General features: G+C 55.6%; 1 pseudogene; it reads right to left on the bottom strand.

Moving 5' to 3' along the window:
• On the bottom strand, positions 1 to 206 carry LOC142289659 (U2 spliceosomal RNA; annotated as a pseudogene).
• Positions 207 to 4,886: the final 4,680 nt, after the last annotated feature.

Below are 4,886 nucleotides of genomic sequence, written 5' to 3'. Positions count from 1 at the left end.
AAGGGGTGCACCGTTCCTGGAGGTACTGCAATACCAGGTCAATGCGTGGAGTGGACAGAGCAAGCTCTTTTTCCATCTCCCTGTTCTAAAAATCCATTTAATATATGGTCCCCAGATAGGGGACGTATCAGATATTAAACTGATAAGAACAGATTTTTTTGATTTAACAGCATCTTTATTATCATGCACTACTCACAAAAAGGTAACAAACCGTGTACAGTGCCGCAGCCCCGTACACACAGAACTATACAATCCTTCTTACATAGCCATAGAGTACGACGCACTAAACTATACATCACACTCCTATGCTTATCCATAACACTCAAGCTGAAAGAAAAAGTTAGACAATAAATAACGACGAACCGGCGATTGGGGGATGGGGGTAGGGGAAAAGGGGGATAGGGTGGGGAAATCACAGGCCCGAAGCTTTATTGAAAGACGCACATAACGGGAAAAGGAGGGAGGGGGCATGGAAGAGGTCTAAACCTCCTCCTCGGCGCTGTCGTCCGGACTGTCCATGATGGAATAGTCTCTGAGCAGGCTGTGGATCAGCCTGCGGCAATCCTGGATAGACATCCTCTCCCTCTTTAAGATGAGCCGGTTCCTGGCGACCCAAATAGCGTCCTTAAAGCAGTTCATAAGGCGCCAAGCCTCCTGGATGGCTCCAACGGTGTGAGTCCCAGGGAAGAGTCCATAAAGTACGGAATGGTACGATAGGCTCCCTCTGGGGACGGAGTTCCTCAGGTCATCCTCCAGGGCAACCAACAGGCGCTGTGCGAAAAGGCAGTCCCAAAAGGCGTGCAGCGATGTTTCCTCCACGAAGGGGCACCTTGGGCAGTACCGGGTTTTGCACAGGTTCCGGGCGTGCATGAATGACCGGACGGGCAGTCCGCCCTGTATCGCCATCCATGACAAGTCCTTGTGCCCGTTGGTCAATCCAGCCGATGACACGTTTGTCCAAACAGTCTCCAGTGTGTCGTGATGAAGTCCTGGAATGTTCTCCATTTCGTCCTTGGCTCTGATGAGTTTGTGGATAGTCTTTGGCTTCCACAAATCAGGCTTGAGTCCCTCCAGTTGGTGTTCCCTCACAAACCGAACCACGTCTCCGTAGAACCATGGCGCCGTCCAGTTGTAGGGGAAGGAGCTGTCCCACTTGTCCCAGCCTAACCGTCTCCAAAGGGGGAGCAGGAAGAAGCGAGACATGGACCCACCCGCGGAACCTCTCTTGACTCGCAGAGTTCGGCGAACGCAGTCACATACGAAGGAGGATCGCAGGAGGGTGGGGATATCGGGTACGCCCTTCCCACCCTTGCGAGGATCCTTGTACATGATGCTCCGCTTTACTCTGTCCATCTTGGATCCCCAGACAAAACGAAACACCGTCCTGGTAATGGCCCTGCACACGGTGGCAAGGGGGGGCCAGGCCTGGGCCGTGTACTGCAGCACGGGCAGTACCTCGTTACGCAGGACCAGTGCTTTGCCCTCACAGGTGAGGCGTCTGAGGCTCCACAGACCGATCCGTTGGGTGATCTTGGTCAAGCGTTCCTCCCAGGACTTGAGGGCTGCTCCTTCCTTCCCGAACCAGACTCCAAGAACCTTGATGAAATCCGGCTGGATGCTGAAAGGGAAGGGGGCGGAAGAGGCCGGCTGCCAGTCCCCGAAGAGCATGGCTTCCGACTTCCCGCAGTTGACTTTGGCTCCCGAAGCCCGTCCGAAGGTCTCACAGGTCTGGACGAGGGTGTCGACTGAGCGCCGGTCCGCGCAGAAGACGGTCACGTCGTCCATGTAGAGCGAGCACTTGACCTCGAAGCGTTCTGGTCCTGGTGCGGTGATCCCTCTGATCTCTCCATTCCGCCGGATAGCCTCTGCAAAGAGTTCTATAACACAAACAAAAAGAAGAGGTGACAGAGGACAGCCTTGTCTGACCCCTGAGAGGACCGGGAAGGGGTCAGTCTTCCAGCCGTTCACCAACACCGAGCTGTGAATATCAAAATACATTAGTTGGACATACAAGCAAAACATGTTACCCAAACCTAACCTGTGCAGAGCTTTGCCCAGGAACTCATGGGAAACACGGTCGAAGGCCTTTTCCTGATCCAACGAGATCAGGGCTGCGTGCACCCGGCGGGCTTTGATGTACTCGACCGTGTCCCGCATGAGAGCCAGGCTGTCTGCGATGCGACGTCCGGGGATGCCGCAGGTCTGATCCGGGTGGATGATCCGTCCGATAACAGTCTTCAATCTCGTTGCCATCGTCTTGGCCAGGATCTTGTAGTCGACGTTCAGAAGGGTGATGGGACGCCAATTCTTCAGGTCGCACCTCTCTCCTTTACGCTTGTACAGGATCGTGACCATTCCTTCCCTCAGAGATGGAGGCATTCTGCCCTCCACCACCATCTCCTCATACAGCCCTAACAGGTCCGGACAGATTAGGTCTCCCAGCGCTACATAGAGCTCTGCTGGGAGGCCGTCACTGCCCGGTGTCCTGCCAGAACTAAAGGATTTGGCGGCCGAGAGCAGCTCGTCCACCGTCAGAGGAACATCCATGGCCGCCGCGTCTGCAGGGTCAAGATGGTTAGTGATACCTGACAGGAACTTATCGGCGGCCTCGGGGTCAGTAGTCTTGCGGGCGTAGAGTTCGCTGTAGAAGTCGCTGACGACCTTCATCACGTTCTCTTTCCCGCGTCGCATGTTTCCACTCTCGTCTCGTAGTTCATTCATGGGCGTGTGACCGGCGTGGAGTTTCCTGAAAAAGAACGAGTTACATTTCTCACCCTTCTCCAGGTTCTCCACTTTGGAACGGAAGACAATTCGCTCGGACTCCTCCTCGAAGTGCCTTTTCAGGCTCCTCTTAGTCTCCTCCAGCTCCTCTCTCACGTCCCAGCCGCATCGAAGAAGGTCCTGCAGGGAACGCAGCTCACGCTGGAGTCTCCTGAAGTCCCTCCTCTTCAGACACGCCTGTTGTTGACTCTTTGCCTGAAAGAAGAAACGGAACTCGAGTTTAACGTATTCCCACCAGTCAGAAACAGACTGGAAGCCCGCCTTGTAGGCCCGCCACGTGGAGTAGGCAGCTCTAAGCTCCTCCAGAATCTCACCCTTTTCCAGCAGAGAGCAGTTCAGCTTCCAGGAGCCCGGGCCAATGGGGAAGCCATGGCCCAGCACACCTTGAAAGTGAATGGCTCTGTGGTCAGAGAAGAAGCAGGGGACCATCGAGTGCCCACTCCGCCCAACCGCCCGAGAGGTAAACACAAAGTCAATCCTGGAACGCAGCGAGCCATCGGATCGGCACCATGAATAGTTCACGGATCCGTGTCCGATGGAGCCAACAACGTCCACAAGAGAGGCTTCGGTCACCATCTCAATGAGCAGTTTGGATGTGACGTCCAACTTGGCAGCCGTTCCAGAACTGCGTCCATCCTCCTCAATCGGGCAGTTGAAATCCCCGGCCATCACTACCGTCCTGGCGGTAGCGAGCTGAGGGCGCAGGGCTTGGAGGAGCTCCAGTCGATCGCTCTTCACAGGAGAAGCATACACATTGATGAACCTGACAGGTTCTCCCGCCCAGGTGCCATCCACGAGCAGTAACCTGCCGCAGACGATTTCCTGAACAGAGTCCAATGTGAAGGCGCTTCCCCTGATCAGCACGGCGACCCCCGCGGACCTACAGTCGCCCCCGCCAGACCAGTAGGATGGGCCATGGGTCCACTCCCTGGCCAGATGGTTGAAGGACCTAGAGGAGGGAAGGGAGCATTCCTGCAGGAAAAATACATCACTAGACTGAGTGTTAAGGAACGCAAAAATTGTCTGACGTCGGAACTTGTCTCTGATGCTCCTAACATTAATGGAAAAGATGTTAATGTTAGCAGTCATTGGAGGAAAGAGAAAGTTAGAGCAGGCGGTGTGCCTTAGTTACCACTCCGGTCGGGCGGTTCTTCCTCTTTGGCACCTGCTGGTAAGGGTATCTCCAGCAGACCCTCTTCTGCTAGCTGATCAAGCAGGGATGGTGCCTCAGTGGCTTCCGACTCCTCCATTTCTTCTTCGGCCACAAGGGACTCCACCATCTGCTCCAACACGTCCGGTTCTGGGAGGAGGCCATCCTCCTCTTCCTGGGGTGGGTTAAGGTCCACAATGAACAGCTTGGAAGGTTCTGCGACAGGACTATCTTCCACCTTCCTTTTCCTTTGGCCTGTACCTGAGGAGACAAGAGCTGGAAAATCCTCCTCGGTGAAAAGTGCAAGAGTGCTGAGGCCCTCTGCTCTCATGGTCTGGGGAGGGAGAGTGGGCTTTGGGGGGGGGGTGAGGGGACCAACTGAGGAGTAGGGAAATGAGGTGGAGGTAGTGGAATCCTCAGTAGGGTTGGCCGGGGGGGGAGGGGTTTGGACAGGGGTGACAGGGGGGGGGACCAGGGAGGGGGCAACATTTTTCTTACCCTTCTTTTTCCTGGACTCCGTGGCTGCTGGGGCATCGGCTGGAGCCACGGTCGCCGGGTTCTTGGCCGCCTTGTCCTTGGCCTCTGTGGCCTTGGTCGTAGCTGCCTTGGTCGACGAAGCTGTGACTACCCGATACTGGGTCGCCGCGGCAACCCTTGCCCAGGATTTCTCCCGCTGTGGGCAGTCCTTGTAAAGGTGGTCCGCCTGTCCACATAGGTTGCAAGTCTTCTTCTTTGGGCAGTCCTTGGAGCTGTGTCCCGTCACCCGGCAAACCCTGCAGGCGTCCTCCTTGCAGGTCTTCATCGAATGCCCTTTCCCGCCACATTTCCTGCAGTTGTGTGGCATGTCCGGGTAGTAGATGAGACCAAAGGAGTTTCCCAGAGAGAATGTCGGGGGCAGGTGCTGGAGACCATCCTCGGATGCTGGTTCCCTGTAGAGTCGAACGGTTACTGACCA

This window comes from Anomaloglossus baeobatrachus, unplaced genomic scaffold (genome assembly GCF_048569485.1).
Source record: "Anomaloglossus baeobatrachus isolate aAnoBae1 unplaced genomic scaffold, aAnoBae1.hap1 Scaffold_995, whole genome shotgun sequence".
Taxonomy (NCBI): domain Eukaryota; kingdom Metazoa; phylum Chordata; class Amphibia; order Anura; family Aromobatidae; genus Anomaloglossus; species Anomaloglossus baeobatrachus.
Note: the sequence above shows the minus strand (reverse complement) of the source record. Positions and strands in the feature narration are given on the sequence as shown.